This window comes from Pelodiscus sinensis, chromosome 28 (assembly GCF_049634645.1).
Source record: "Pelodiscus sinensis isolate JC-2024 chromosome 28, ASM4963464v1, whole genome shotgun sequence".
Lineage (NCBI taxonomy): Eukaryota > Metazoa > Chordata > Testudines > Trionychidae > Pelodiscus > Pelodiscus sinensis.
Genome location: NC_134738.1, coordinates 2,435,661 through 2,454,000, shown reverse-complemented (window position 1 = coordinate 2,454,000; position 18,340 = coordinate 2,435,661). Strand labels below are relative to the sequence as shown.

The window sequence follows — 18,340 nt, the reverse complement described above, 5'->3', positions numbered from 1 at the left end:
CTTCCCGACCCCCTTCCTCCGGGCCCCCCTCTCCTTCCGTCCAGCCCCCAACCCTCCCCAGCTCTGCTTCCCAGCCCCCCCTTCCTCAGGCCAGCCCCGTGGCCCCCGGACACCCCTCCCCTGACCAGCTCTGCTTCCCCCCACCCCCCGTCTAGCCCCGCGGCCCTCAGGCCCCTCCCTCGCCAGTTCTGCTTCCCGCCCCGCCCACCTCCCAGCCAGCTCCCCCCCCCCCCCGCCGATTCCCCCCCCTCCCGGCCCACGATCAAGTGTGTCCGGTTTTTTGGCGGGGTCTACCTGGCAACCCTGTTGGAGACCTGGCTTGGGCTACAGGGCATGGTGGAGTCATGGGCAGCAGGTATAAGGCAAGGGGAGGCAATGCTTTTCCTGTGTCTTAGTGCTCACCCGCTTCCCTCTTCTGGTCCCTGTTCCGACCCTCCCTGGAGCAGCCGGGTGAGTCTTCCTCCAGAGTGGGTCTGTTAACTTAAAAGTGAAAAGCCTTCCAGCCTGCCAGACCACGGACACTGCGAAAGAGCCACAAAGGGGTAAGGAAGCAATTTAACAGGCACATGCCAACCCGGATGTACACGCTGCCAGTTTCTGCATTTACAGACAAAAATAGCTGTGCCCTGGCTGTCTACAGGACCTTAGTTTAAAACTGGCTTTAAACATTTCATTACTTTGTTGGTGACGATTACAAAATCACACCTCTAAAGAGCCTTGCGTAGGTTTTTAGATGCACAATCTGAGTATTTGGCTTCCACCTTAAATTCTTAAAAGTTTTCAGACAGAGTTTTTCAAATAAATTCTTCCAACAAACCCCCCTCTCTAATACACTGTTTAATTTTACAACATCCCTTTTCTTCCAGATAGCTGAACAAATGACTTTCCCTTCCTTTATTTATGACTATTGGATGAGCTGGTTTTAAGAGACCCCCTTCACCAAATTCAGCACCTTAGTAAGATAAAATCCTCTGTTATGCCTAAAATCTTTGGAAATTAACACGAAGGTGGTGCAATTTCATAAACATGTCTCTTGTTATGGAGATCACACAAAATAAATTAGTGTTCCTTTTTCTAAAAGCAATGAGCTTTGTTACGAGCATAATAAACTGCTCTGACTGATTAATTTAAACGAATGTCTTTGTTTAGTGTGATCAGTAGTGATCTGGAATGACTACTTTATGAAGGCTTAAGAGGACATTTAAAATATAAAATCAGCTTAGAAATGCTGAGTAAGAAAATGCAAACGAGAAAAGAGATGCGTCATGTATTCCATAATATCTAATGTTGTATTTAGCCGACTTGCCTTTCCTACAAAGTTTTTGCCAATAAATCTGACAAATGTCAGGATATATCCAAAACCTGTGGCTGACATTTTTGATTCCCAAATTTAGTGCTCTAGGTGCCTTCTGCATGTCCAGTCTTCACAATCAGGCGTGCAGGGAAAACATGCTCCATTGTCTTTAGAAAGAGTGTGGGCTTTTTTCAAAAGTCGTTTGCTACATTTGGGTTCCGGGATTTGGATGGAAGGGGTGAGCAGAGAGGGGGAGGAAAGAGAAGAGGGAGAATGTGGAGTGGGGGGGGGGGGCAGAGAAGGGGTGGAAAATGGGCGTAGCCACAGTCTGGGGAGCTTTGCCTTCCAAAGCAGCAGCGTCACCCACCGCCCATGGGTAGAGTCATATTGGCTAGAACAGCCTGGGGGGGCTGTAAGTGAGGCACCTTCCTTATAATGAAAATGGAAACGCCACCAGCGGCTCCATTGTCTTCAAGCCCAGGAACAGGCACCTGTTTCCATAATCAGGGCGAGGCACGGTGGCCTCTTGTATCTGGAATTCTCCCATGCTCCAGCATCTGTTTTGGGATTAATCTTGTAGCAGACACACGTACCGCAGTGTGTATAATAACCCCACACGTAGCCTCCACTGGGGCTGCTGCATGCAAAGCCCTTGTTAGAGGGAAACGGGGGAAAGAGGAGAACATCTAGGCACATGAGAAAATGTCCTTGATCCAACACTCCCCTCCCCCACTGGGATGCACAGATCTGGCTTGAGCCAGTCGCTAGCCAAACGCAACTGTCAAACCGTTTTCTGTTTCTCCTTTTCAACCATGTCAAGATGAAACAGCTTTGCCTCTCGCAAATCCAGCTCAGCTCCTGCCTAATGCTGGCATGGAGAAGCAGAACATCCGTAAAAGGACAGCAACTAGTCAGAGTTTGCCTCACGTGCTGCCTGCAGACAGGTACATCTGGTTGCACTAGCAAAACGCCAGCGGATCTCGGTTTGCAACCACAAACGGAAGGGACGCATTTCCTGGGAGACAAGTGTGGGGCTGGCACAAGACCCTGCCATGAAGCGGTAACTCCGGGCAAGTGGATTTGCTAACACAAAGGAGCCCCACATACATCACAGGCTGTCATCTCAAGCCCTGCCAGGAATTGCAGCCTATCATTCCTCCCAGACAGCTCGGTGCCTTGCTTTAAAAACATGCTCCCCACAGTAGCTGCCTGGGAAAAATCCTGGCTCTGCCAGAACCAGCTAGGATCCAGAAAGGTCCCACCCATGTGTGTTCCCACGGTGGGGATCCTGTCCCTATTTAACACCAACCGTCTACCCACCAGTCCGCAAATGTTCCCAGGCAGCGGATTGAGTGGGCCGAGGATGCAATAGCAGGTTCTCTGCTGGAGTCCCCCGCTACGGTTATCCACAGAACGTACACGGTATGAGCCGCAGCATGGCCAGCAGCTCCCATGCTACCCAGCCAGTGTTCCCCGCTTTAACCCCCACAAGGGTGAGTCCGTTCTCCCGGGCTTAGTCCTCTGCTCAGACTGCCAGCAAGGACGGGCCCACTTCCCCACCAGCAACTGCCCTGAAATCAACCCAGATCCCAAGCCACGGGAACGTGGAGGCAATGCCGGCCAGCCCCAGGGCCAAATGCTTCAGGCCGCCTGCACTTCCCACACGGGAGTAGCAACTGCAGCTGCACTGGCCTAAGTGGCTTTGATGCCACCTCTGAATCGGCACCGTACGCTCCAGGGGACTGAACAGAACCTGTTTCTCGATACTGTTAATGATCAGGCAGCGGCGGCGATTTAGGTCTAGACATGGCTGCACGCGGCCTGCTTTGAATGAAGAGGAGACTTTTTTTTTTCAATATGCCTGCCATGGCATGAATAATTCATCCTAACGATTAACGATCTTGGCTGAGGCAAATAGGCAGCAATTACTTTAGCCCCAGAAGAGGCCAGGACATGTGGGATGAAGTAGCAGGCTGGGCTGTGAGCACTGCCCGACTGTGTCTGCCTGCATGTGCCAGGGAACTCTTACGTGGCGGAGGGTGGCGTTCTAGTCCCACACGTTGCTCTCGAAGGTTCCATAAAGGGAACCACAGGAGGATGCTCAGGGTGGGGCCCCGAGGTTGGCGGGTGGCATAGGTGGTGGGGAAGTGCCAAGCGCTTGACACTTCTTAGCTATGTTCCTGACAGTGTTCTTAGGGGAAGGGATTGTCGCTCCCTGGGTCTGGACAGAACCTAGACCACTGTTTCTCCACCTTTGTTTATAAAGTACCCCTTTAAAAACATTAGAAGTACCCCCAGTACCTACAGTTTTCAGACACACAAAATTTGTTTCTACAATTGCAACACATTTCTTTAAACAACTTAATTGTAGCCAGGTGGGCGATGAAATGTTTGGGTGTAAAAAGAGCAAAAGTAATAAAGTGCTGTAAAACTTAAAACAAAAATTCAGTTTTCTCCAAATTTCAGTTGTGTGGACGTATCCCCCAGACGTCCCTCAAGTACCCCTAAGGGTACGTGCACCACTGACTGAGAAACACTGACCTAGACCCACTGGGCCCTGATGGAGCCACGGCAATGCAAATCAAAGGGAAGACCTGTCAGAGTTGGTGCATGAACTAGAACAATTCAAGACGATGGCAGTCCCTGTGAAAAGCCCCTGGGCCTTCCATTGCACAGTCCCAGCTGAGATCCATCCGTGCAGTCCCTCAGTCCTTTTGTGTATTGAAGGCCCTCGAGGCAGGCTGGGAGGCGAAGGTATGTAGGGCAAACAGACTGTGTTTATACCCAACTTTCTCTGACAGCGAGTGGCTTGCTGGGTCACTGTTCTTGGTTAATGACGGTTTGGGGGGGGGGGGCGGGGAGCGTGAGACTTGGCTGTGAATGCTGAAAAATGCTTTGTCTGATCGGCAAGCAGGGTGGTTTGCTCTGTGGCCTGTAACAATTCCCAGGCGGGTCTTGAACTAAGCGTCTTGGGGCAGAGGCATCGGAAGGACTGGTCTGGCCAAAACATGGTGCTCTGGTGTCTTGTGAGCAGAGGGAGGCCAGCGGGTAAGCAACACACGCCACTGCCGTTTACCTTACATTTAAAAATGCCCGGTGTCAGTCAAACATGCTTTACTGATGAGACTAGTCGGAGATTTCACTTGCCAGGCAAAGGGCACAGAGACCAAGTCTTAAAAGACACAATCACAGCATGTTTGACTGGCTGGAAAAAACCCCAGTGATTAGATCTACTTCCCAGGCTGGAGAGTGTTGATGCTGTGTGTCACTAACGGCCTCTTGTCGGGAGCTTAGTTCGGGTTCCTAAAGAAGTTGGGGTCTGTCTACACTACCATCCTATTCGAACTAGGGTGGTTAATGTAGGCAACCGGAGTTGCAAATGAAGCCCGGGATTTGAATTTCCAGGGCTTCATTTGCATATTGCCGGGCGCCACCATTTTTAAATGTCCGCTAGTTCGGACTCCGTGCCCGCGGCTACACGCGGCACGAACTAGGTAGTTCGGATTAGGCTTCCTATTCCGAACTACCGGTACTCCTCATGGAACGAAGTGTACCGGTAGTTCGGAATAGGAGCCTAATCCGAACTACCTAGTTCGTGCCGCATGTAGCCGCGGGCACGGAGTCCGAACTAGCGGACATTTAAAAATGGTGGCGCCCAGCAATATGCAAATGAAGCCCGGGAAATTCAAATCCCGGGCTTCATTTGCAACTCCGGTTGCCTACATTAACCACCCTAGTTCGAACTAGGGTGCTAGTGTAGACATACCCTTGGAGACTGTCCTTCTTCCACAGGACTGTATGCAGTCAGTGTGTGTCCAATCTGCTTACTGTCAGCTGGAGTCGTGCGTTCCGGGTTCCTTTGCTTTCAGCCTCAGTAGGGAGCTTGCAGAAACCTTGTGCTAGACCCCAGTGAGGTGTTTACTCCTCTGCCGTGTGGGGGAACAATCCTACAGCCAATTGGCTCTTCTTGGCTTGGATCCTGCAAGGCACGAGTACCTCCTGGGAGGGACGGGGGTACGCCAGCTCTTGTTGAAATCGGAGGCGGTTGAGTGCACTCAGCAGCTGGCAGAACTAGATCTTCCAAGAGTGAGCTTTGAGCCTGGAAGTTCAGATCCCAGGTCAGCTAAGAATCTGTTCAGAGTTGGGGCTCTGGTTCTGGCCTATGTGGACCACATCTGACTCCTTCCTGCTTTTTCAGGGAAGAGGGGAAAGGTTTAAGATCCAGGGGTTGTGTCTAATTGACACGTTGGAAAAAGCACAGTGCACAGCGGCTTCCTTCCCACGCTGCAGATAAGAGGAATTAATGCAATTAAATGAATTCAGCGCTGGCATGCCACTATTTCACTAATGAAGGGTTAGAACCAGTCGTCTCTGGCAGTAGGAGAGGTGAGTGTTGCTGTGACCGGTTGGATCACAGAAACCCCCTTGGAGTTGTCACCCTGTGCGCTGATCAAGCCACTAACCCACCTTCCTGCCCCCTGGGCCTCCCCACCACCCTGGCCTACTGGGCCAGAAGTTCTGGTCTCCCCCAGCCAAAGCACACAGTTGGGGTTACTGCCTCCCTGCTAGACCTAGCTCAGCTCTGGGAGGGCTCAGTTATAGGGCTGCTGACAGCACTCGGGAAACCAACCTGCAAAAGGGGCCAAAATCCCAAACAAATACGTCTTACTCTGTGTAAAAATTTTACACAGAGAAAGCCCACTGGGCCGGGTCAGTCCTTTATCCATGTAAGAGAGAGATGCACAGTGGTTGCTTCCCCCAGGTAACAATTATTTACACCAGGTTTGATGCTAAATACAAATGTTTTTATTAAGAAGAAAAGGTCGGGTTGAAGTGGCTGCAAGTGAAAACAGACAGATCAAAGTAAGTTACTAAATTAAAATAAACAAAAGATGCCAGCTAGCTCTAGTCCACTAAGAAACGTGTTACATGCAAATTCTTACCTTGAACAGTTGTTCTTATCTCAGGCCAGAGCTGATCTTTTTCTAACCTGGGCCTGGTGGCTTCGCCTTCACCCTTTTGCTACAGTTCTTTGTAGCCAGGTCTCTTCACGTGTATCCTCTTAGGGTAGGTGAGGGAGTTTTAAAGGCCAGCTAAAGACAAAAGCTGATTGCGTTCCTTTCCATACATAGACTTTCCCCATTGGTTCAGTCTTCCTATCCTCATGCAAAAATACCAGGTTCAAGATGGATTCCAGCACCAGGTGGCATGGTCACATGTCTTTGTAGGACCAACCACAGTTTGGGACAATCAAGACCATTCGCAGGTCATTGGTTTGTGTACTGAGTCATTAAGTTCCTAAAGTGTCTCTAATGGCTCTCGATAGCACATTTAGAATTAAAACCAGATTCACTCTTCATATTTCTAACTTCACATACAAGAATGATACACGCACAAAAATAGGACGTACAGATTCAGCAGATTGTAACTTTAAAATGGGTAAGGCTTTTGAACCTTTGAGTCCCCTTCCATGCTCCTCCTCTCCTGTTTGAGGTTAGCTTGGAGGGGTCACAAAGTTTAGGGGTTTGCATCAGACCAAGTGAAGAGCCCCCTTCCTCAGCGCCAGCTGGCTTAGAAAGGTACCTATGTCATTTCTGTCCACATCACTGCTTGGATTGGGGAGAGCTTTGCCCTCCCTTCATACAGATACCAAGGGGAGAATAAGGCCCTTACCCATCACCGGCATGACCCTTCCAAGTGTCTCTCGCACTGATTAGCACTTCGTCCCTGTGAAAGTCAGTGAATAATGAAGCCCTGTCTGTCAAGGATCAGCAAAGCAATGTTACCTGGGATTCATCTTGCTGGGGAGTTGCTGGGGAGTTTCAGAGCATTGTGTCAGGAATATAATGAAAAGACCTGTCTCGTAACAATTGCATTAGCCACTGTGGTGTCTTGCATGGCCTCAGGTGGCCAGCAGCGTGCTCGACTTGGAGCTTTCAGTGCTTATGTGAGTACTACAGGCACTCTCTGGTCCAGCAACATCGGGGGCCCGGCATGATTTTAATTAGCTGCATGTCCACTTACAACGGGCATGGCCAAGTTTCCCACAGTCCCCTGAAGTTTGTTTACAGCCACCAATCCTGGCTCTCAGCGTTCTGTGCTGTTGTTTAGCTCTAATTTGCCTCTAAATGTCTTCTAAGAACCCAGCATGTTTAAAAGTCTCAAAGGGGAAGCAGTGTTAGTCTGTAACTTAAAAAAACTTTAAAAACTCTGTGCGTCTTGCTCCACTCAGCTGAAGAAGTGAGTTGTGCCCATGAAAGCTCATGATACTCATATACATTTTTTTGTCAGTCTCTAAGGTGCTACAGAACCATGGGGTTTTTTTCTAGTTTCTTTAACAACCCAGTAAGCAGTAGGGATATAATAGTGTATCTGGTTAAACAATAAGCCAATTAGCGGATGATTATCCGTTAACATTAGTGGCTACACACAACACCCTCCTCCCATTGCTCTACATTGAAAGTATTTTGAGAACCGGCCGGCAGGCAGACAGGCACACTGGCTCAGTCCCAGCTTGTGCTGGATCCAGCAGCTACCCACCACTGTGGCTCTGCAGAGCTGCAGCGGGGAGAGCTGCTGAATTCGACGTGAGCCGGGACCAAGCCAGCGTGCCTGCCCACCAGCTCTGAAAGTGCTTCTTGTGCAGAGCCTCAGCGGGGCTAATTGTAGGGGCCTGGCATGAGCCAGGACTGAGTGCTTGCAGTGCTGGCCCTAATCGATTAATCGTGTCTCCGACAGAAAACTTGGCATGTACACAATTAACGAATTACACGCTTCCTAACATCCCCAGCAAGCAGTGACCATGCCGGCAATCCTGACCTTCCATGGTCTGGCAAACTCTGTGGCTCAGCACCGGTCAGGGTGCCGGACGAGTGAGGTTCAAGCTGGACAGACAGGCATGAATGGAAGCGTTTTTGGAACAGGCGCCCGATGAGCGAGTGAGTGCTGTGAGCCGTCCTGTGAGCTGCTGAGCGGGTCCGGAAAGCTGCCCTGGAGTGAAGGGTGCTCAGCACCCCGGGATGCGCTTAGCGCCTCTTCAGCTCAGGAGCCGGCTGCCCACACGTGGCAGGGGATGGAATTCCTAAGATGTGGGGGCTCGGCAGGAGACGCCACAATCCGCTTGCAGGGTATTAGCCATCGCCGCAGCCCCCTGGCAGCCTGGCCGCTGGGGCTGCCCCACAGAGGAGGGCAGGCTTGCCACCACAGCGTGCTCTCTCCCCATGGACGTTCCCAACGGTGGCTGAGACTAGCAGCTGCCTGGAACACGGAGCTCTGCAGGGTGCCGTGCACACGTCTGAGGCAAGGGGCTCCTCGGACAGGTCCAGGGCCAGGGCGTCTGTGGGCCGGGGCAGGTCCCACACGCCTTGCGCTAGCAGGACCGTTGGGAAGCCGCTGACCGGCGTCTGGGCACAGCTGCTGTGCGCGCTGCCAACTGGCGGCGTAGCCCAACCTCACGGGCCTGGCTTTCTCAGGGGGCTTGGGCCGCGCCGCTCTTGGCTCCAGGAGACGGGTGTCTGTCTTCCTGTGCAAACCCAGCAGGAGAGAGGATAACGGGGGGGGGGGGGAATGCAAAGCGGGGGGGAGTTGGCCCCACTTCAAACAATCTGCTCTCGAGAGCACATCAGGAGGCTGCTTCTCACCCAGCGCCCGCGCGCCCCAGGGTGCTGCGTGCCCAGCAGAACCCCAGCAAGCCGCTAAGCCCAAGGGCAGGTTCGCACAGCTCGTGTCTGGGAAACGCGCTGGTGCTCAAGGAGCTCGACGGAGGCCAAGCTGGCTGGTAGGCGGGGGCCAGGGCGCCCCAGTGGCCGGGCAGTGATTGACGCGCTAGTGGCATGGTCCTGTTCGGGCTCTCGACAGGGTGACTCCTGGACTGTCTCCCACTTAAGGGGCTAAGGGCCCGAGCTGCCGGCAACAGCAGACTCGAAGCTCTCATGCAGAGCCGCTGCTCGCGGGTGGGGAGGACCCGCACGCCCCTCACGTGGCCCTCGGAGACACATCCCCCAGGGCCCCGCAGACCATCGCAGCGGCAGGTGCTGGGTTCCACGTGCTGTGCTCCGGCTTTGCCAGGAGGCATTATTCATGCGTGGGTTTGGCACAGCTCGTCTTCCGCACGCGCCTTCGGACACGTGCCCTGCGCTATATCGGATGGGCCCGGTGCTCTACCCGCACAGGCAGAGGGGTTGGCATCTGCACAGCCAGGCAGCGTATCTGCGTCCAAACACGGCCAGGCCCGCGGCTATAGCGAGCCAAACCCGTCCTGCACTGGACGAGAACGTGGCTCTTGCTAACATCCGCGGGCGGCGTGCTCCTCTCCCGGACGCTGGAGAAGCCGGTTGATTTCAGTGCCTGCCTCTGTGGCCAGGTGGAGGGTTTGGTCTGTATTTGGTTTTACCGTGTAGGGTATGTTTATGCTGCACTGTAAGCCCAGGATTCAAACTCTGGCTCTAGCCTAACCCATTTCTGTCCACATGCAACCCAGGCCTTGGACCCAGGGTCCCATGGGGCTAATGGGACCAAACCTGAGTCAAGCCCGGCCCCAGCTCTATTGCTTTGTGGTGCAGACGCAGCCCCGCTGGGAGCCTCCGAAAGGATCTCACCATCCCTCAGGCTGATTTTCTTTGACCTCTGCACACTCAAGGTTCCCAAGGCTGGACCATGAGTACACAGCGAGAGTGGCCAGTTTGGGGAGGTGCTAGAAAGTCTGGGACGGGGCTGGTCGGACTCAGGCCTGTGTGATGCAGCGTAGATAGAGGAGCCCCGGGCTGGGACCCAGGGGTCAACAATTCCTAGCCTGGGGTTGCAGCTTAGCGTAGACACTCAAGCCTTTAACAAACCCAGGGGCTGCTCCCTTGTGTTCCACGAACCCGGGTGTACGCTGCCGTGTAGATGGGCCCGGACACGCAAGCGGCTTTCACTGCACGTGGCCAAATCCTGTGAAACAGGGATCAGGGTTGGGTGGGGGAAGACGCCTCCACATCCCCTCCCTCCCTCCCTCATGTTGCATCCCTTTATCTGCTCCTTGTGCTGGCCGTGGCTGCGTGAGCAGCTGAGCCAAAGCAAAAGCACCCAGGTCCTCCCAACTCCCTCCTCAAGCCTGCAGAGATCTCTATCGTGGGACAAGGTGGAAGGGCTTCCCCCCGGGACCATACCCTATGCCATGCCAGATTGCACCACAGGCCACGGCCTTGCTAGCTGGAACGCTGCCAAGGGCAGAGAAAACCTTCAGTAATGCCCCATGGTGCAGTTCTGTAGGGGGCAGGGGCAGAAGACAAGCAGCGAGTTCATCCCTGACCACTCCTTGAGCATCCTTTAAGACCCGAAACACGCGATGTGAAGTATCCTTAGCCAACGACAGTGCTGATGTCACTAAAAGTTGTCCCCGTAAGAACTCTCTGATCCAAGTCTCAGGGGGAGTCATGTTCACCTGTAGCTTTAAAACCAACAAGCCGCCCTGTGGCATGTTGGGCTACATCTACCCTGCAACGCAATTTCAGGATACTGGAGTATCCCGAAACAGCTAGCCCATTACTTCGGGCTCGCTGCTCCGACATCCCTGTAACCCTCATTGCACAGGGAGTAAGGGATGTTTCGGAAGAGCACTTCATTTTGGAATTTGGCACAGCGTAGACAGCGCCAAATGACGAAATAAGCTATTTTGAAATAGCATCAAAACAGGATATTCAATTTGCATAGCTCAAACTGCGGATCTTATTTCGAGTGGCGGTGCAGCGCAGACGCACCTTAGAGACCAACGCATTTATTAGGCCATCTGACGAAGTGGGTTTTGCTCCTGTAAGCTCATGACTTTTGTAAGTCTATATGGTGCCACAGGCTGCTAGTTATCTCCGACAGAAGCTTCCTTCCAAAGCCAGTAACGCCAAACGCTCTCCTCCCCCATCCGGTGTTAAAGAAATCGCTTGAGGCCCCTAAACGCCATGGATTTAACACCCCCAGTCCCCAATTTCCCCATTTTAAACATCAATGTTCAGCTTGCTTGCTGGGTTTTGAGCCAGTGGGGTTCATCGGTCTGTGCAGTCGCAAACGCTGGACGCTGCAAGTGCGAATTGCAGAGCGTGTTTTTCAGGTCCCCAGGAGCTGGGGCTTGGGAAAACGCACCTAACCCTGCGCGCTCCAGGGATAAATCCCACGAGGTGCTGGAAATGCTGAGGAAGTTTGGCTCGAAACGCTGAACGTTGGGCGGAAGCAGAACCCAGAAGCCCCCAACCTCCCTGGAAGGTCTGATTGTGCTCTGAGTGTGGATTTGAGCAGCAGTGAGCTGGCTTGGGGGCGGAAAACTCTGTGCTCTAAGCAATGGCCCCACCCCAGCCTTTCCCGCCGATCCCAGTCTTCCCGATCCTCCTGCGCACAACCGCCCACCCAAGCCGGCTCTTGGCTTGCAAGGCCTAAGAGCTCCGTGAGCATCCGGCCAGCTTTACCAGCCCAGCTGTCCGGATTTAGACAGCAGGCAGCTGCATCCTGGTGCTGTGGTACCTTAAGTCTCGGGTAACTAGGCAACAAGGCTGATGCTTTTTTCACTGGAGCGGAGGCGGAGGGAAACGACTCCGTTCTGCAGATGCTGGGGAAAGAGGAGTCTGACCTTCCAAAACCAGGGCCTCTTGGCCTGGTGAGGGATGCAGAGCAGTGAGCTGGCCTTCATGAAGCAGCAGAGGCCTAAGGCTCCCTGAGGTCCCAGCCATCCTGGCTGTCCATCAGCACCTCCCCACTTCCAATGGTTTCATGGGGGTCAGGCAGCAGCAGAGCAGTCAGGAGTCCTAGGCTGACCTGCTCCAGGCTGGGGCATCTGAAAACCAGGCATGTGGTTTGGTCTTTCACAGCTGATGGGGGAGAGGAAAAACATCAGAACAGCCGGACTGGGTCAGACCAAAGATCCATCTAGCTCAGAGTCCTGTCTGCCTACAGTGGCCAATGCCAGATGCCCCAAAGGGAATGAACAGAACAGGGTATCCTCATGTGATCCATCCCCCATCGTCCATTCGCAACTTCTGATAAACAGAGCCTAGAGACACCATCCAGTGCTCCCTGTATGCTGAGAGAGATTCAGATGCCGCTCAGGTGATTAGCAGAGCACCCACAGCCAGCAGCATGTATTTCTATTGGCGGTGCCCATCTGCACATACCTTGGTGCACATAAAATTTATTCTACACACAGATGGAAAAAGTAGAGAGAACATTAACACCATCCTTGCCCATCCTGAGCAGCAGAGGCTAACAGCTATTGATGGACCTGTCCTCCATGAATGTATCTAGTTCTTTTTTTTAACTCTGTTATAGTCTTGGCCTACACAACATCCTCTGGCAAGGAGTTCCACAGGTTGACTGTGTGACTTGTGTGACGTACGTCCTTTTGTTTGTTTTAAATCTGCTACCTAGTCATTTCATTTGATGGCCCCTCATTCTTGTGTTATGGGAAGGAGTAAATCACTTCTTAATGTAATCAGAGCTGAAAAGGGCTAGGGAGAAAACGTAGCTCCAGCATGCAGCCACCAATGCAAAAAAATATATATATATGGGCAAATGCTTTTAGGGGCACATTGATCTACTGCCCAGAGTTTAAGCCCAACTGGAAAAGACAGGCCCTGTGTTATGACCATAATGTGCAGCAAGAAGTGCAGCATATTTTATTATACAGTGTGCAAGCTTTCTCCAGAGCACATAATGAAAAACTTGGCAGGAAAGGGGAAAAAAGTGGTTTTTTTGCCTTTTGGGCTCCTCCTTTGTACGCAGAAATCTCAGCATAGCAACTAGATGCGGCTAAGGCTTCTCACGCCGCTTTAGTCCTCTCAGTGGAGGGTTGATTCCTGCACCATATATTTCTGGAGCAGCCTTCACCATGGAAACCAGGGAGCTTTACTTCTTCCCTCAGCAAGAGATGCGGAGAAGCATGGGGAAGATTGATCAGAGTTCAAATCCCCCCTAGCCCGGTAATCCCCAGCAGGCCCCTTTGCTGTGGGAGAAAGCATCCCCAGACAGGCTGCCAGCCTCTCCGAGGGGAAAAATCAGACTGGGACGAAAAAGCCACAAAGACGCGCTGGAAAGAAGAGACGTTCCCTTTCGCGGGTGATCATGGGGCGGCAGAAGAAGAGGGGAACCGATGGGTGTAGTGAAAAGAGAATGGGCAGTTTATGTCTAGCCGCAGACCAAAGCATCGTGTCGATCCCTTAAATCAGGGATGGGGGACCAAGCTCCTGAGGCTCAGGCTCCCCCCCAGCAATGAGGAGCTCGTGCTAGTGCTCAAGCCCCTCCCTGCCCCCTCCCCACCCATGCGGGGCTGGAGCACCAATCTACTGGCCTGGGATCCCCTCGGCTCTGGTGTGTGAGGGGAATGTGGGGAGAGTCTTTCTCCTCCTCAGTCGGGGGCCATGTCGGTGAGGATTTGGGGGGAGGGGAGGTGGCTTCTCATTTATGTGCGGCCCCAGACTCATTTTTGAGGGTCAGCAGCCCCCAACCCAAAAAAGGTTCCCCGCCCCCGCATTAAATCTTTGGCCTGCCGGCCCTGCCTCCCTGGCGCGGCACTGATGTGCACCAGCCTCAATGCCCCCCGCCCTGCTGCTCTGTGTGCTGGCCAGTGAAGCAGGGCGGGGCTGGGATGGCCTTGGAGGGGAAAGCTTCATGGAGAAATCCAGGATTCCTCAGGGGGAGCAAAGTGGGGGGGGAAGGTTTCTAAGGGGGAGCTGAGTGAGGGGGGGAAGAATTCTTCAGAGGGAGCAGGGAAGGAGGGCAGGATTCCTAAGGGGGAGTAGAGTGTGGGGGGGAAGGTTTCTAAGAGGCAGCGGGGGGGGGGGGGAGATTTCTTCAGGGGGAGCAGAGTGGGGGGTAGGATTCCTAAGGGGGAACAGAGTAGGAGGGGGGAAGAGTTTCTAAGGGGAGCAGAGTGGGGGGGGGGAAGGGTTTCTAAGGGGGAGCAGAGTGGGAGGGGGGAAGGGTTTCTAAGGGGAGCAGAGTGGGAGGGGGGAAGGGTTTCTAAGGGGAGCAGAGTGGGGGGGAAGGATTCCCAAGGGGGCTCCTCCTGCAGAATCAGCGTTCTGTTCAGACTCTTGCACCGTACCCATCGCTTTGGTACCGGCGAGCCTTCCTGAGGGCACAGGTGCAGGGTGAGCGGCAGAGGCAGCATTCCCCAAACAGCCCTGGGCCTGGCAAAGAGCTTTATTCCGGGCAGTTTACACAGGGAACATCACAAGGTAGGAGCATCCTCAGCCTACCTGAGCCCCAGCCTGCACTGTCCTGATAATTAACGACACACCTGAACTCCTCACCTCAGGCTACCTGGAATCAGCCACCCTTCGGCTCCCCCATTAGGGGACCTTGGGAAACCGGCATTGCATCGCTGCGGGGGGATTGGAGAGCAGCCTGCAACGCCCTGAGGGGGGGTTCCAAAGAGGCTGGCGAGAGGCTGTTCTCAGTGGGGGCAGGTGGCAGAACAAGGAGCGATGGGCTCAAGTTGCAGTGGGGAAGGTCGAGGTTGGATATTAGGAAAAACGATTTCCCTAGGAGGGTGGGGAAGCGCTGGGATGGGTTACCTAGGGAGGGGGTGGAGTCTCTAACCTCAGAGGTTTTTAAGGCCCCGTGTGATGAGGCATCTGCCCTGCACTGGCTCTTTAAGGGATTAAAACCAGCCAAGGAGAAGGCTGGAGCAGTGGAGCCAGCAGCCGAGGCAGGAATTAGCCAGTTCGGGCCCAGCTGAGGGCAGTATAAACGCAGGCTCCTGGCGGGGAGGACACTCAGGCTATGTCTACACTGGCGGCTTCTTGCACAAGAGCACGTCCACACAACCGTGTGCTTTTGCGCAAGAGCATCCATGGCAGTGTGGACGCTCTCTTGTGCAAGAAACCCCTGCCACGCGTCCACACTGCCCTCTTGTGCAAGAGAGCTTACACTTGTTAGAAAAAAGTGCAGCTCTTGCACAAGAAGCCCTCTCTTCCCACGCTTTACTGTAAGTCTTCTTGCACAGGAGCAGGCGGGCAGTGTGGACGCTCTGCGGAAGAACGGCCGTCCTTGTGCAAGAACCCGCCAGTGTAGACATAGCCTCAGACTCACTCTTGTTCTGGTTGTGGAGCAGGAGGGACCAGGCTGCCTGGGAAGCTGGAGGCTTCCTGGCTTCCTGACTTCAAGCAGGGCTGGGGAAAGGCAGGTAGAGCTGGGGAGGCCTGGCCAGGCAAACTCCCAGGCTGCAGGGCCTGAAGCAAGGCCTCAGGGTGCTAGGGCTGCAGGGAGGCAGCCAGGGCAAGAGAAGGCAGCAGGTCCCCGACCCCTGGCCAATGCTGAGAGGCCATGTCAGACGGCCGTGTGCCCCTGAGGTAGGGGTGAGATGTTGACTGGCAGGGGGTCACTGAGACAAGGTGGGCATAGGGGATTTGGGGGTTCCCAGCAGGGAAGGACCCCAGCGTGTCCTCTAGGAAGGGCAATACCCAGAGGGGAGGATGACTCGGTCTGGGAGGGACGTGCCATGGCTCTTAAACAGCATTCGAGGAAAACAGGTACCAGTGGGCGAGACGCCGGCCAAAAGGGGGCGCTCCAGAGCTGAAAATGGATTCCCAGGGTGACCAGCAGGAGGTGCTGTGGCGGTGGGGCCCTGCTGCCTTACAGCCCGGCTTGACAAAGCCCTGGCTGGGATGATTGAGTTGGGGTTGGTCCTGCTTTGAGCAGGGGGTTGGACTCGATGACTCCTGAGGTCTCTGCCAGCCCTGGTATCATCTTCTTCACCTCCTGCCCTAACACGCTCTGTAGCCCGGTTCTGCAGTGCCTCGCTCCACCCAAGAAGTGGCTGCATTTGCATGGGGACTGAAAGGACCCTGGGACCAAAGAGTGCTCTGTCAACGTGAACTGCTGCTGCTGTTGCATCCGCAGCACAAGCCTGGGGGAAACCAATGCGCAAGTAGCAAAGCCAGGCCCTGGCAGATGCAGAAATGTCAGCAGCCGAGGGAGCTGTGGTGCGGCAGAAATGCTGCTGCCAGGAAAGAGTCGCTCTTCTCGCCCACACAGGCTGGCTGCCAGCACCCGTGGGCTTTCTGTCCTCGCGGCAGCGCGCCATTCTGCCTCCAGCATCCCCACTCCCTGCGCAAGCTTCCTCTGAGCCCTCTGCGCCAAGCCATGTGCCACCTCTACCGAGGGTGCTAGCACCAAGGGGCAGATTGCAGGGGTGCACAAAGATCCTTCTCCCCCCTCACCCTCCTGCATTCTGCAAGGGCCAAGGAGATCGGAAAGGGCGCTCCCAGACTGCTCTTCCTCCGGGAAGGGAGGAAGTTTGCGCCTCCCTCCCTCATCTCCGCACCCTCCCCTTGAGCGGCCTGTGGGAAAATGCCGGGAGAGTTCCGAATGGGTCTGTCCGCCTCACATTCTCCATCAGCCGTGCGGTGCCCTGAGCAGGCGGGCGGCTGTGAACCTGTCTGGCTTGCGCAGTCGGGCGTGCCTCGTTGCTCTAGTCTCGCCTGTCAACGCAGGGCGACTTGCCGACACTGCAGCACATGTGCTGGTGGCAGCGGATCTGTTTCTGATACTCACCTGAAGGGCCAGGCTGCAGCTGAGGCTGACCGTGTCAATCAAGGCTCAAGCTTAGTTCAGGACAGTCGGGCTCGTGGGGCCTGCGAGGGCGGCGCGATGGGGCCGGCTGGGTCTTGCACAACAGGCCTGTCTTCTGTTGCTGTCCAGTGCGGTTCTCTTTCTAATTGCAAAGTCTGCAAGCGGCGGAGGGGCGGGCAGGCAGCAGGACAGGGGAGCAGAGGCCTGCGGCAGAAAAACACTTTGTGAAGTTGGAGAAAATCCCCAACCCCCTCGGGAGAGGCCAGCATGCCAAGGACTCGTTTGCCGGCCGGAGGGAGGCTTTGCTCTTCCAAGCTGCACTAAAAGCTTGAGAATGAGCCTGGTTCTGAGCGTCTCCATGTCTGCAGTGAGACTAAATCCCTACACTCGCCCCTCGCCTTAGGCTAGTGGAAGAGAAACCCCCTGGAGACTGGGGTGGGGGGAGGGGAAGGGGACAGTGTGGAAGTGGCCAGTAACGCAGGCAAGGGAAGGCACAGCATTGCCAACACGCCGGAAAGGTTGGAGCCACGGCATGGCAGGCCGGCTGCCCCAGCCACAGGGGCAGGGCTGGGGTTGCTGCATGGCCACCCTGCTCCCTGGCCTCCAGGGAGGGTTGGGGTGGGGGCAACAGCACGGCAACCCTGGTCCTCCAAATGGCCAGCAAGGATTGGGGTGGGGGTGGACTCCAGGGGCGGCCTTGGGCGGAAGGGACGGGGCTGGGCCTTCCCCAGCTGGGTCTTCACCCGCCGCCCATGGGCTCTACAATGAGAGTGTTTCACATTCTCTGCTCCCATCGGCCTCTGCCGTAGCCCAGACTCTGCTGCTGCCCCAGTGAGCCAGTCCCTTTCTGTGAAACACCAGGGAGCACCGAGCGAAGGTGTCCAGCCCCCGGCAGGGTGAATGCCATTCAGTGTCACTGAGCTCCTGGGAAAGACTCTCCCTTTAGGCAGGGGCAGTTCTCGGTCTGCAGGGCCGTCTGCCACCCTCTCTGGGGTACAGGCTGCCTTGGTGTGCAGCTTGCCTGCTTCCAGCTTGGTAGTGGCTTGCAAAGAGCAAGTCTCTCCCTGGCGGGATGGGGCTGGCAAGAGCTCCGCTATGGGCTTGTGGCTAAGGCTTCATTTGCATTCAAACTTGCAAATGAAGCCCGGGATTTAAATATCCTGGACTTCATTTGCATGTTCCCGGGCGGGCGCCATTTTTAAATCCCCTTAGTTCGAACTGACTGCCCACGGCTACACGCGGCAGTCAGAAGTTAAGCTGAACTAAGTCCTTAGTTCGGATTAACTGTTACTCCTCCTGAAATGAGGTGTAACAGTTAATCCGAACTAAGTCCTTAGTTCAGATTAACTTCTGACTGCCGCGTGTAGCCGCGGGCAGTCAGTTCGAACTAAGGGGATTTAAAAATGGCGCCCGCCCAGGAACATGCAAATGAAGCCCAGGATATTTAAATCCGGGCTTCATTTGCAAGTTCGAATGCCTACATTAGCCACCCTAGTTCGAACTAGCGGG

At 54.6% G+C, this 18,340-nt stretch overlaps 1 protein-coding gene across 1 annotated transcript in view; it reads left to right on the top strand.

Moving 5' to 3' along the window:
* The window catches only part of ADD2 (adducin 2), a 119,387-nt gene that overhangs the window by 61,747 nt on the left and 39,300 nt on the right, over positions 1-18,340 (top strand). The window lies entirely within an intron of this gene.